Raw genomic sequence first — 14,241 nt, 5'->3', positions numbered from 1 at the left:
TGAGACCATACTGGTATGTGATTCAGACATTAGCACAGGTTTATTGGGGACAATGAAGGGGGTTACGCACATAGAACTACTTACAACAGTCAGCCAGCTGTGGCTGCAGCTGGAGCAGCTCTGCCTCCCCTGACTCTCTTTGCTGCCCCTAGCTGGTGGCCCTAGTCAGAGACAGTGTACCCCATTGTCTAACCTAGGAGCACCGCCACAATCTGTATTAGAGTCCAGCCTAAGAGAGCTATGTCTATAGGAGGAAGGATGTGCCTGCTTCTTTTTCAAGCCTGCCTACTATGTTTTTATGTTCTGTTCTAGGGCCATTGGCTTCGCGAAGGGCCTGTCCTTTAAGGTAGATCCTACACTGCCACACATAGCAGTGTGGCCTCAAACTGTGGTCAGACAAGGGAATCTAATCAGAACACAATTGCCCAAAGACCTCCTGCATAGACATTTGCAAGAGACCTTTCAACTATAGCCTCATGGTTCCTGTCCTGTCTTGCCTGGTGCTCACACTTTAGCCTGAGCCCGCCTGTTAAATGCAGATCCCTAGGTTTTTGATCCTAGAAATTCTGACTCAGTAGGTCGAGATGCTCCACTGATGACTCTAATGTAGCTTACATCCACAATTTGGTTTCTCTAAGTGTGTGTGTCTGGCTCTGTACTTGTATTTAGCAAATGGGGTTCAATTGTGCCCAAGGTTTGGCATCCAAAGATAAATGCAGAGGCCAAGGTTGGGGTGAAGGACAATCACAAATCAGACAATGAGATCACACTGTCTGTATACAAACTCAGAGAACTGGGGGCAGATCTTGTTATGTTTATAGCTGCATTTTGGATGTCATATTTCCCATTTGGAATCTCAGTTTTAAAGACTGCAATGTGTCAAAGAAGTTTTTCGTAGGGAGAAAGGGAAAAGGAATGACTTGGGGAATCAAAAGTAATAAAAGGTTTTAAGGGTTTCATCAAATTTGACATTCTCTGCACTGAAAAGAACCCCTCTTCTTGTATTAAATTGAATTTATTTGGTGCAAACACACATCCTATAAGTACCAATGTATTTTTACTTTTAAATACCCTGCATAAAAGACCAGAAATTACCAGGAACAGCAGTGAGCAATCTTGTAAACTCTAGTGCAATTAATGAATTAGCAAATTGCTATCAATTTAAATGAGACAATGCATCCATAGTCGGTGTGAATATAAAGCTGCGGAAATAAAAATTTACTGTTTTCAGAATGGCATTTTATAATGAAAACCAAATTGCTTTATGTAAAACATTTTCTTAATTGTATTTGCTCTAGTGAGATTTTATCTAAATTAGCATGTGAAGCAAAGGAACTAGGTTCTAAGTTGAGAAAAAAGAATAATGAAGAGGTTTTCAACTATAATTTTCAAGGATTGTGTGGAGAAGACTCGTCAGTTTTACTTTGCATTCACTCTATATAGAGAATTAAAAAATGTACACCATAAATACAGCAGTATGCTCTACTGGAAATTACCTGTATTTTCCCTCTGTTTTAGCAAGAGAGGGTCAGAAGGAGAATAAATCTTTGGATCACTGAAAGTATTCTTACCCCATCCCCATGAAGAGATCTGGGACTTCTGTAGACACTGAGTTAGGTGATGGGTAGTTCCTTTTTTCCAGAAAAGGTGATGTGACCAGATGTTTTGAGACTAGGGTCTGGGAGGAGAAATGAATACTGTACTGGAAGAAGGCTTGAGGAAGAGAAGGTGCCTGGGACTTTGGGTCCATGAGTCAGTGAAGCTGAGCTCACCTGGTTCCTGCATTCTAGGGCTGGCTTTCAGTCCAGGAAGTAGGGGATGAGGATGAGAGCAGAGAGGAAGTGTTATGATGATGAGCATCCTGCATTGACATAAGACCAAGTAGACTTTCCTAGAGGCTTTTTGACATAAGAAAGGCTCATTTGGGGTGGATTTTGTGTGGTTTCTCCTGGAATGAGGGATAGGCGATTGGTGATGGGGAATGGGGAGGAAGGGCCATCAAGGATACCAAAACAAGTTCACTTCTCACACTGGGATTATCTGTTTACTCATCTGCTTAAATCTGGATGGGTCCCATCTTGTTGCTGTGTCTCCTGGTTTCCTAGAACTCCCCCAGGGCACATTAAAAAAAAAAAAAAACACCAAAAAACGGAAATCAAGTACATTATCCTTTATGCTTGGTTTCATAAAAATTAATTATGAGAAAAATATACGCTGTGACATACTTTTTTTATCCCACTGAGAGAGGAATCTGTAGCACTTTCTTTTGTGAATAGAACTCAATGGTTCTCCTTTGTGTAGTAAAATGGTATTATAGTCATGCTTGAACGTGGTATTGCATATAATTACAAGCCTGTTGAGTTCTGCATTTAAGCTCAGTTTGGAGGGATGTGGAGCTCAGCTTTTTTTAATCACACAGGATTAAACTTGGCATTCAAGTTTTTATATAAAGCTGGTGGTAGCTGGTTAATATGCATTCTTACTACCAGTGTGAAGAAGAATTAATTCCATTCTGCGTACTCAGCCAACACGCACTGGTACTGTTGGACCAATGTTTGTGGAAAAGGACGGTGTCCTTTCAAATGGAGGGCTCATGCAGAGTTGTACTGGCTGTCAAAATAGTTTGAATACTGCCTCTGATTTACATCTCCACTTTTTAAAATTTTTTTATACATATTGGTTGGATTACCAAGCTGTAAGCCAAAATATCTTGTCCAGCCTTGAAAATAAGTGCAACTGACATGTCTAAAATTTATGGGCGATTGATGAAGTGCAATGGATTTACAAGGAGCTCCCTTCAGGCTTCATCAGATGAGGCAACTGAGTACTGTTGAAATAATTGCTTTATTTACAGTCCATTAAACTTCTAATAGGCAGACTTCCAAACTGGGGTTCCTCATACCTGCTAGGTCAATAACATGACTGTTTCTCCCTAGGTCCAGTGTAGTACACATGCTCATTTGGTCGGACCATGTTCTGGCCTCCATGACTCTGTGATGTGTCAGCTTACGAGGTCAGCTCGCGAGCTGGGCATAAGCTTTGATGTAAGATCTTGAAAGTCGATCTCCTGGTTCCCCTGGAGTCCTTAGTTCTTTTCTGAAAGTTGTACTCTATGTTGAATTTCTGAGATGTGCTACTCTGCCTAGAAGGACTGAGGATTGGGAAGAAGATAGGGAAAGGGAAAAAGCTTTGAGGTTTATGTAACAGGGATAAAGTTGGAGATTGTACTTCTCTCGTCCAGTTTTCTCAGGCCTTTGTAACTCTTCTTGCCTAAGCAAAGCAAGTCATATGTTGTAGACTTGTCCTGACTTTTTATTCCAAACATGTAATTATGACTAATAATAGTAATAATAATAATACATTAGATAATAGCTGTCATGTAGTGGAACAATGGCCATGTGCCAAACCTCAGGACTCGTGGTTTCACATACATTATTTTATTTAATTTTTAGAACAGCAACTCTGTATGTAGGAATTATTTCCCATCTCCTGTAGATAAATAGCCCAAGGCTCTGAGAGTTTCAGGAACTTTCCTGTTTACTTAGCCTAGTTCTTCCCAGCACCAAAGACCACGGTCCATCCTTGGCCTCCCAAGCTAACCCAATCCCCCACTCCCTCTCCCTGGTCCAATGCATTTTCTAAAATGAGGTCTGGGTAAGTGTTTTATGTGCTCCAACTTTATATGCAAAGTTCATATTTCCTTTAAAATTTCCCTGCTCATATCCCCAGTCAAGGTTATCTTGGACACAGTTCTTCAAATATTCAGACCACCTGTCACCCATGGAATGTTCTGAACCTTGACAGCCTCTGAAGTGTTCTTCCACTTGTATGAAAACAGCTTTATCTGACTTATAATTAGAAGTGAAATGACTTTAAATGGCTTCCACACGGCTCAGCTTTCAAAGAGGTTCCAGTTACGTATAACTTTACATAAACAGATAATCAGAGGCTAGAGCTAGAGAGCACAGTTCCTGCCTCCTAATTGGCATGAAGCAGGGGCATCTGCTCTGCATGAAGCCTGGGTCAGGTCATTCCTCTCATCTGCGACCTGCTGCGGTTGGGAGGAACTCACCCTAGATTACATAAAGACTTCACAGGGGCATTGAAATACAGGATGAAATCAACTTGAACTGAATGAAAACCTAATTGGTTTGAATCCTTCCTTAAGCACCAGTAATTGTTTTGGGATTGATAGCTCATCTTATAAAATAAATATTTTTCTTCCAAAGGTAGAATTTCTTGCCTTGGTTGCCAATCTCAACAATTTCATTCAAAAGGCTCCATCAGTGATGAACCTGATATGATGCTAACTATTCTTCTTATTTAAGATGAATTTTGCAGATTGGAGAATATGAAATACCACATTTATTCAATAAGTTTCATCTAAAACTTCCATCTTCTCAACATGCACAGCCATTATTATTGTTGTTGTTATTATTATCATTAATTTTTAAATTCCCAAACTGGATGGACGTTGTGAGGGTGGAAAAATTGTGTGAGCTACAGGGCGTGGGTCTAGGTTTCTTTTGAAACTGTCACTGATTTTCCAGAAGGCCTGTTATTCCAAATGTACCTGGAACTAAGGGTCTTGACATACTTTGGTTTTTAGTTCTTGACATACCTTGAGTTCTTCAGAAGGCTGATTAGAGCTAAAAGATCCTCTAAATGGGGCTCAATATGTGCTTGTGAGAGAGGCAGAGGGAGAGTTTTTTTTTTTTTAGAACTTAGAGATTACTTCTAGTAATCCCTACTCTCACCATTTCTCTCTTTGCTCCGCAATTCTAAACTATCTATTTTTTTGTATGATGGTTTAGGGTCGTTATCTTCTCCACAGATTCTTTCTGCCATGTCTGGTCTAAACTGATTTTATTAATTAATGTCATCCATTTTAATTTAATATTGGAATGAGTTGCTACTCAGGCAAGGTATTTGTCTAGATATGCTCTGTGGTTTGCAGAGATGGACCAAATTTAGATCCTTCCCTGAGAAGTTTACACTGTACTACGAGAGAAGTCAAATATAACTGGGGAAGGAGAGGGATACAAATAAACAGGCAGTTACGGTATGGGGTGTTAAGGTAGAAAGTGATACAAAGCAATGAGAGAGAGAGGAGGAAATGCCCCCAAAGGCCTCTCTCTGGTCAGAGGCAGAGAACCCCTGAAAGGGTTACCTCCAGTTAGAAGGTTCTTTGAAATATGTAATGTTCACTGAGTCAGGAGAAATCTGCTTTGGATTTTTATTCCTATTTCTTTCTAGTTCCTGGGAAGGAGGCCTACGTGGAGGATGTCAACAGCTGTTTAAAATGGGGTGGAGAGTTTGGTAAGCCCCATCAAGCTAGGAATGAAAGTGAAAGGCAGGGGCCATGGTCGGAGAAGGATTGTGAGCTTCCTTAAGTCTGTGAATTGTCTCATACTTATTAAGGTTGTTACCGTCCCTCCCCGGGGTTTCCTCCCAGGGATTTAGGGATTGAGGGTAAAGCCTTTAAGTGCGTGGGCTCCGCGATCCCTGTCTCCAGGGGCAGGGAGGAAGGTGGGGTCTGAGGAGATTGGGTCAGGCAAGGGAGAAGAAAGTGGTCCATTGGGTAGGAAGAAGAATGAGCGAGAAGGTGAGCAGGGAGGTCTGGGGCCAGGTGGGCAGGAACCGAGCCCTGGTCTTGGCATAGGAAGGCTTCTGGGGCCCTGACCTAAGCAAGAGTGAGTGCCTGAGGACAGAGGAATATTCCTGGCTTGGGGGATTCAAGGCTGGGGCCTCCATGAAGGATGTTGAATGTCATTCGAGTCCTGAAAGACAGTACAGATCCAGACACATCAGGTCTGAAAAGGAAGAGAGCATGAGTAAAGACAGGAAGTCATTGGGTTTGGTTGGGCAAGACGAGAAGGAGTGGGAGTAAGAGAGGAAAGATAGGTAGGTGCCAGATCACGGTGGCTAAGGAGATCGAGTGATGGGGATGATTACCAAAGGCTCAGCGAGGGCGTAGAACTGTGCTTTAGGAATATTGATCTGGCAGCCATGTGGAACGAGAGGTTGGTTGGGGAGAGGAATCAGAAAGCCATTGCTGTAATGTAGGAGAGATTGAGGTAATGGGATCTGTACCAGTCAGGATTAATTTCCTCTGCCTGTATCAGTAATTTTCACATTGAAAGTTTATTTCTCTTTCATGTAAAAGAAGTGGCCATAAGCAGTCGAGAACTGATGTGTAGGTGCCATAGTTATTGGGGATCTAGTCTTCCATAGTTCCTTGCTTGCTATCCTTAGGGTGCTGCCATTGTTATCAACATCCATCCAGCAGCAATATAGAGAAAAAGTGTAGAAGACCATTTTTTTTAAAGGGAGACTTCCCAGAAGTTTCACAACCCACTTTTATTTACTTCTCATTGGATGGAACTTTTCACATGTCCACAACTAATTGGAAGGGAGTCTGGGAAATGGAGTCTTTTAGCTGGGTGGCCATATGTCCGGCTAAAACTGAAGGTGTTTTTATTAAAGAGAAAGAGGAGAGGGAAGGCAACTGGTAGACTCTACCTTAGAGTCTGGATTCAAGTAGTGGCAAAAGAATGGAGAGGAAGGGGAGAATATGTGAAGCAGTGATATGAAGACTGAGCTTGACAATTGATTAGAAATGACATGAAAATAAGAGATATTTGGAGCCTGGATAAAGAGTGGAGGAAACCATAGTTAACATGTGCCAGACACTGATCTAAGTGCTTTCACATGTATTTCACATTGATTCCCCATAACAACCCTATGAGATAGGTCTTATTATTATCTCTATTTTGCAGATGAAGAAAATTAGGGACATGGAGGTAGTAAGTTGCTTGTCTAAAGCGGTGCCGACAGTAGAAGAAACAGAATTTGAACCCAGGCAGCTGGTCCTAGAACCTGTGCCCTTAACCACTATGCTTGTGATTGCAATGAAAAGAGAGAGGAGACACAGGAATACCTAGATTTGCATTCTCATACCATGTCTTTCATCCACATTACTACCCCATGACTTTGAGTATATCTAACTTCTCTAGTGCTCAGCCATAGATGGTAAAGAAAACTGGTTGAACTGATACTTGCACTTGGGCTTGGAAGAAGAAGAGCACTTGAAGTGCTTATAACCCATCCCTTGGTTTGGTTATTGACAATTTCAAACCTTGGCCTGGGTGGGCACTGAGCACCGGCAATGCATTGTGGGGTTCGGAGATGGGTTCTGGGGCCTGTATGCCAGGAGATTTCCTAGTTTGTGAAGAAGTAGATTGCCTGGTCAAAATGTGGCAAGAGAGGAAGGAACGGCTAAGAGCTAAATCAGTGGAGCCAGAGTCTCAGGTAGCTCATACCTGGGAAAGCCTGGATGGGGAGTCAGGAAAGTGGGCTTTGCACAGATTCAAAATAGGGAGCTCTTAAGATTGTTTCTGGGGGCAGTGGGTAGCTCTGTGCTCCAAGATCTTGGGGATATGGCTCTAGAAAGGGCAGAAGAGATTTGTTTTATGGCCAGCTATAATTTGAAAACAGTATTCTCTGTCTGCCATTGCTGTTTGCAGAAAGCATGATTGAGGTCAAGTCTGTGCCAGGGCTAAAGACCAAGAATGGAGAAATGTCTGCAGAGAGAAGAGCAAGTAGCAAATTCCTTAATTAGAGTTGGGTTCAGATTTCTCTAGTCAATTCCAATCAATTGTTAGGTTTTAACTCAGCTCCTTTGACCTGCAGTGTGCAGCCACAGAGTTCAATCAGGACCAAGTGATTGTGGGTAAAGTAAGACAGACCTGATTTTCCCTTCCATAAAAATATTATTGCAAAACTTATTTCCTGTGGTTATGAGGATCCAAAGAATTAACATGTGAAAGTGTAGGCAAGCTCTCAAGTTTAGTTATTTATTACATTAGTGATAACGATGCCTTATTAGTCATTAATACCTGCTAGAGAAAATGATTCTGTACTTAAATTTCATGCTTCATTGAATCCCACTGACTTCCATTTCTCACCAAGATGCGTTCTGCACTGACATCTATAATCAAAGCTTAGAGATTTACTTAGGCACCAAAAGATTAATCTTGAAAAAATTCATGAAGTTTCTCATTTTTTTCCTCTGTTCATTGGGCATTAACCATCATCCCTGGGGCACGACATCCTCATCTTATTCTGATGGGAATTTGTACTAAATATATGTTTAGAAAACATCTTGTTGAAAAGCTGCAGTAAATCGACTGTGGGAAAAGGGCTTTCCTTGAACGAAAATCTCACACAGGAACGAACCTTGACGTTTTGCTATGTGGTGCCTCCATTCGAGGTTGTTACTGAATGCTTTCTTGTTCTATTCCACATCTCTTTCTTTTCCTTCAACCACGCTTTAATCACAGGAGATCAAATTCATCTGTAATTATTCTGTCCTAAAGATACAGATATATTTCCATCCTTGGCAAGCTTGCCATGTTAGAGGGAAGACAAAATTGAAAATAAATCATTGTAATACCAGTGAGACAAATGCCATTGAATAAATATTAGGGTACAGAGGTGGCATTTCAACAGGAAAAAAATGCACGTTTGGTATTATCGCTGCCTAAATATGCAACCCCAGAACTCACCCATCACTTAGTAAAACTGACTCTCCTTGCTTATGTATAGTGTTAATTTAAAAATCCTTTTAATTTCAGAGATTAAGAAATAATTCGGGTTTTATTAGTTCAGTCTCTTCTTTCATTTCATCGTACTTCTTAGTCCCTAATTTATGTCTCTGTTATGCAAAATATGAGATCATCCCTCCCGCCCCCATTCTCTCCAATAACCTATCTATGTATTCTTTCTGTTTTTCATTATAAATATTTAATATGCAGAATGGTGTTCCTTTCTTTAAAATATGATCTTGCCCCATCATATCTGCAAAAATTTGAGAGCTTGGCAAGACCCTTGTTGGCAAGGCTATGGGAAAATAGGTATTCTTACATGTTGTTTATAGAAATTAAAATGCTACAATTCCGATAGAGAAAAATTTGGTAGTATCTAACAAAACTATATGTGCATTTATCCTTTACACAGCAATCTGACTTCTAGGAATTTATCCTGATATACTTCCAACAATATAAAAATACAAATACACAAGGTTATTCGCTTACAAATAAAAATGTTTATTTTTGTAATATTAGGTATATCAGAAATATCATACAAAATACAAATATCCCAATGTAGTATTATTTGTAATCACAAAGCCATTGAAAACCACCTCAATGTCCAAACATAGGAAACTGAAAAAATTATGGTGCTTTTATAAAATGAAGTGTAATGCAGCTGTAAACAAGAATGAGGAAGGTCTCCAGGAGCTGCTATGCAGTGATTTCTAGACGATATTGTTCAGTAAAGCAAAGCAAAGCAAAGCAAAAACAAAGAACAAATATAGTATGCATTTTTTGTGTAAGAAAGAAGGAATTTCAGAATATATATATATTTGCTTATCTTTATAAAAAAACAAAGCAAAACAACAAAATGCTGGAAAGACAAATCAAGGAAGATTAAAGTTGGTTACCTGTAAGAGGTGGCGGGAATAGGGAAGAAGAGATAAGGAGGGAGTAATACTTCTCTGAGTACATCTTTTTACATAGTTTTGTTAATGTACTACATATTCATGAGTAAAATTAATAAGGATGGAAAGGGGGAAAAAATTCCTAAAACTGAAAGCAAATTGAAAGAAGTCACCTAAGTGTAATTTCAAATGTATATCATAACCATACTGAAGAGAGAGAGAAAGAGAGAAAAGAAATGACTATCTAAGTTACTTGTGAACACAGTATTTGACTATATACTCTCAGTCTTAGGTAGAGCCATAGTGTGTGTGTGTGTGTGTGTGTGTGTGTGTGTGTGTGTGTGTGTATTACACAGAAATATTTTTATTAAGCTTGTTTTCTGTAGTGGTAGGGAAAATAAATCCTGAAACAGTTTTATATTTATGTTACAAATATAATTTATATTATAGGATTATATTATAGGATTGAGCAAACAAGTAAATGTATTATTGTTTTTGGAGCCAGCATTCTTACTAGGGGAGAAGGGTCATACTATGGAATAGGGGAAGGCAAGAAAGAACTCTGTTGACATTAATTGCAATTGGAGATATCAGTGTACGCCATATTTCTATAGTATATAAATATGCGTTTATGCATGTATATGCATGTGAGTACTTATTGGTGTGTAGGTGTATGTATAAATGTATATACATGCATCTATTACCCAGCTTAGTCTACTGAAAGGGCAAGAAGCAATAACACCTCAGTAGCACTGAGTACACCAAGGGAAAAATATAGCAATTATACAGTGGACAAATTTGATCAATCTTGACTGATTGATCAAAATTTGCATCAGCAATGAGAACAGGCAGATATCAACATGCCTCTAGATGTGATACCTGAGAAAGACACTACAGCACCTGTGCAATATTATGGCCAAGAATGTATAACCTGAATCATGAGGAAACATTAGACAAATCCTAAATGAGAAACACTCTATTAAAAACTGGGGAGAGGGGAGCTCTATACTTAAAAAACGTTGTCGTGGATGACCAAGAAAGGCTCTGGATTAGAGAAGGATAAAGAGACATGACAGCTAAATGCAATCCCTGACCCTGGGCTGGATTCTACACTGGAGGGGAAAATACTGTGAGGACATTACTGTGTCAATTGACAACAATGAGATATAGATGGTAGCTTAGATAAAAGTATTGTTCCAATGTTAAGTTTACTAAAGATTATAACCGTAATATAGTTCTATAAGAGAGTATCTCTATTCATAGGAGATACAGTTGATGTATTTTAGGAGTAAGTGGCCATGATATATGTAACTTTCCCTAAAATTATTCAATAGAGAGAGAGAGAGAGAACAAGCAAATAATGCATATAATAAAGCAAATGGGCAAACTGTTAGTAATAGATGGAATTCAGATAAAGGAAAATCAGGCATTTTTGTACTATTTTTATTACTGTAACTTTTTTCTAAGTTTAAAGTTATTTCCAAATAAAATGTTAAACATAATAAGCCTTGCATACCCTACTTTAGTGCGGGAACATTTACCTCCCTAACATTCTATTTATTGGCTTTTTTTTTCTTTCTGGGGCCATGTTGACGTCTGACCACTTGTTAGAATAGATAACATCAGTAATCTAAAAGACAAAAAAACACTTCTATTTTGGTAGTGAAGTCCTTTCTTTGTAAGTGAAATTTTATGTGGAATGTTGAGCTGTGGAAGATGAAAGAAGGGGTCTCTGATTGAAGCAGGTGTGTATTTGTTGGGTGGGGGGTATGAGAGTCCTGTCCACTTCACCTCCCACACCCATGTGGGAATGGTGTTTGACAACCACTGATCCCAATCAAACTAGACACGGTCCGTCTGCCCTTAGGAGCCACCGAATGCGTGACTACTGTTGATTGGCTGAAGACCTCAGGATTACTTCAGAGCTGTTGGCTTGTGCCTTTCAGACATGTCCCGTGCGTTCTTTCAGGGGTAACTGACCAGTGCCTTTCCTACTTCTCCATGAGGTTATTCTGTCCTTGGCTGTGATTCACATTGGACAGTTACTCAGCAACAAGGCCTTGTATGTCAAGCCCCATGTGCAATTGTTTCAAAGAATCCAGTTGTTTCAGAAGCAGTGTGTATAGGTAAGACTCGTGTAAATAGAATCACATTTTCTCGTAGCTGCTTCATGGCTGTTTGAAATTCATTTTCAAATATCTGTGGTGCCTCGCAGATGGGACCGATGTTCATCCAGCCATCTGTTTCCCTTCCCTTTCTTTCAGGTAGTTAAGAGTCTTTAACATATTTGGTGAAGAAGATCCTGGCATTTAAGAAAACATTGGCAAATGCTTTTGTAAAGTGAGACAACACCTCTCCAAGTTAACTGCTGCAAATTGAAATCTCCATATATTTATATCTGTTTTAAAACTCAAACCCTAGTCAACCAAAATGTAAGACTATTTATTCAGCAAGCCTTGGGAGAGTGTACTTAAATTCATTTTGTTTAGGACAATCCGGCCATCTTAGTGATTTCCCTCAAGTTTCTGTAAGGCTTTTTGCAGGGCTCATGACCCTAATTGCTACCTGCCCCATTATTCTTTTCATAGGAAGACAAATACCCTGTAGGGGAACTACTGCAAAGCTGAGGACAGAGATGACCCTTGGATGACAATTCCTTTTGATTGGTAGTGGCTTCCTGGAGTGCTATATTGAGAGGGATTTTGTGGTAGCATCTGGGCTTGGTGAGAATGAGTGATGAGTGCCACAGTTGATTTGTGATGTCTGCTTTATTCATGGCATGGTGAAGTTATCCAGATGTAGGCAACATATGTGGTGCTCCTGACTTAGAAGTAGCTCAGGGGCTCTGTTTGGTTGGGAAGGACACATTTCCCCACTGGCCATGAGCACTGGTGTATTTTATGTGCTTTCTTACTAAACAAGGAACCTTGGTTCTGGAGCCCCAGATAAGACTATAGAGGAACCGGAAAACCCTCCCTGATGCTTTGAGGTGTTTTCCGTTCACATAATGGCACCCAGTACCACAGAGAAATTTTTAGTGGAGAGTATGGCAAAAGGCAGTGTTAAAAATCCCCTATTTGGGTTCAATTGATTGGCATATTCATCTTGAAATTTCAGAATCTCAGTTTTCCTTTTTAAGATTTCAGAGCTCTGACATTTTTTGTACTTGCATAAATTCAGTGATATTTGTTTGTAATTTAAATGGCAAGAAAAGTGGACCCTGGCAAAGCCCAACTGCTCCTAGAAACTTCCTCGATTCTGAGGCTTAAGGAGCAGAACAGAGTTTAGAGACAATCTCTCTGTGAAGCTACAGCCGATCTTCGCAGATGGCTGGAGAATTCTCCTCCTTTGAATTGCATAGCATTTTGTACCTCTTAGGTGAGCTCTGCTTGACTGCCTTCCCCTGAGATCCGCCTCATCCACCCCTCCTCCCCATCTCCTGATAAGACCCTTTCAATAAACCTTTAATCAGTAAGCATTTTTGAAGGCCGATTATCATTGTCTTGCTTTTCTCTGTTTTCTCACAGTTCCCGCCAATGTTGCAAATCATCTAAGACCCCAGCATGTGTTTGCGAAGTGCATCAGGTCAGAAAGACTTGTTTTTGGAATTATTTTTCAGGGTCAGAATAAAAAGGCTGGTTGAGTAATGTTCATCCAGGCACTTCATGGTAGGACTGTGCCTTCCCCACCCGCCCCAGGGGGCAAGATTCAGTTACTTTTGGAAATCCGCAAAGACAACGCCCTGATGCCAGATCGTTGGAGGTGTTCTTACTGGGAGGCAGGGTCTTAAAGGCAGCCCGCAGAAGGATTCAATACATGTTTTATTCGCAAACAGCCCCGAATAAGGAAGACTTTGTGTGAATGTTGTCATATTTCCCAATAGCACATGTTTAAATTAGCCAGTGATACCCTCCCTTCCTAAAGCAGAAAACAGCTATCCATTTATATTGAGCTCCTTTCACTCAAGACCCTGTTTATACCGACATTCACCCAGGTATGTTCTAGCTTTGGGGACAGACAAATAAACATGAGCATGGAGGCAAAAATATCTCCATCTAAAGAAGTCGTAGATGAAAGTGGGTCCTCGCTAGAGGCAGAATAGGTACAAAAACCGAGAATGAGAGGTTTAAGTAATGCTATTTAGGGCGAAAGAAGGTCCACATTCTTATTTTGAAAATTATATAAAATGGCTTTTTCCTGCCTCTCTTTCTCTATTATCCTTCCCCCTTTCCTGAGGAATCTGAGAAGATCTTTTAATTAAAAAGTTGAAACTGAAAAGAAAAAATGCTAAAACGACTCGGATAGACAGACTTCATTTCTTTGATGAACAGAAATTGGACACATTAAAATGAAAGTTTTGGAGAATTTTGCTGTGCTTCTTCAACACATTGTCCCAATTTTATTCTATCCAGGCAGGTTGTCCTGACATAACCATGATTTGAGATATTTTGAAGAGTCAAAGCGAAGAATTTTATTGTTTATGGGAGATATAAAAAACCTGGGGTGTTTAATAATTTCGAATCCAGGTAACTTAATGGTAATAACCAATTGGACTGGACTGTGAATTCTGACAGATAATTTAGAACTCATGTACCTCAGACACGCACCGCAGGTATGACGATGGTATACAACAGATCCCAGGTGTACAGCAGGCCACACCACCATCTGGGTTTGTGTGAGTGCACTCTGTGATATTCACACCATGGTGAAATTGCCTAATGACGCATTTCTCAGAACGTATC

Source organism: Pteropus alecto, unplaced genomic scaffold (genome assembly GCF_000325575.1).
Source record: "Pteropus alecto unplaced genomic scaffold, ASM32557v1 scaffold110, whole genome shotgun sequence".
Taxonomy (NCBI): Eukaryota; Metazoa; Chordata; class Mammalia; order Chiroptera; family Pteropodidae; genus Pteropus; species Pteropus alecto.
This window is presented reverse-complemented; position numbering follows the sequence as displayed.